The sequence below is a fragment of the Eimeria mitis genome, genomic scaffold, assembly GCF_000499745.2.
Source record: "Eimeria mitis Houghton genomic scaffold, Emh_scaff3456, whole genome shotgun sequence".
NCBI lineage: Eukaryota > Apicomplexa > Conoidasida > Eucoccidiorida > Eimeriidae > Eimeria > Eimeria mitis.
Window position 1 is genome coordinate 4,757 of NW_013571797.1, and position 215 is coordinate 4,971.

A 215-nucleotide genomic window follows, 5' to 3' on the forward strand; every position below is an offset into this window, starting at 1 on the left:
TCACTCTCTGCATGCATGCATGCATGCATGCATGCATGCATGCATGCATGCATGTATAGAAGAGAGAAAATACTAACAGATGATAGCGGCCATGTCAGTGGTTGAGGAATCGAAGAAGAGCAAACCGGAGGCGTTGATGCCGACAGTATTAGATATTGGGCTGTTGTTGTTTTGAGCCTCAACGATAAACTCTGTAACCTAAATATATATAAATT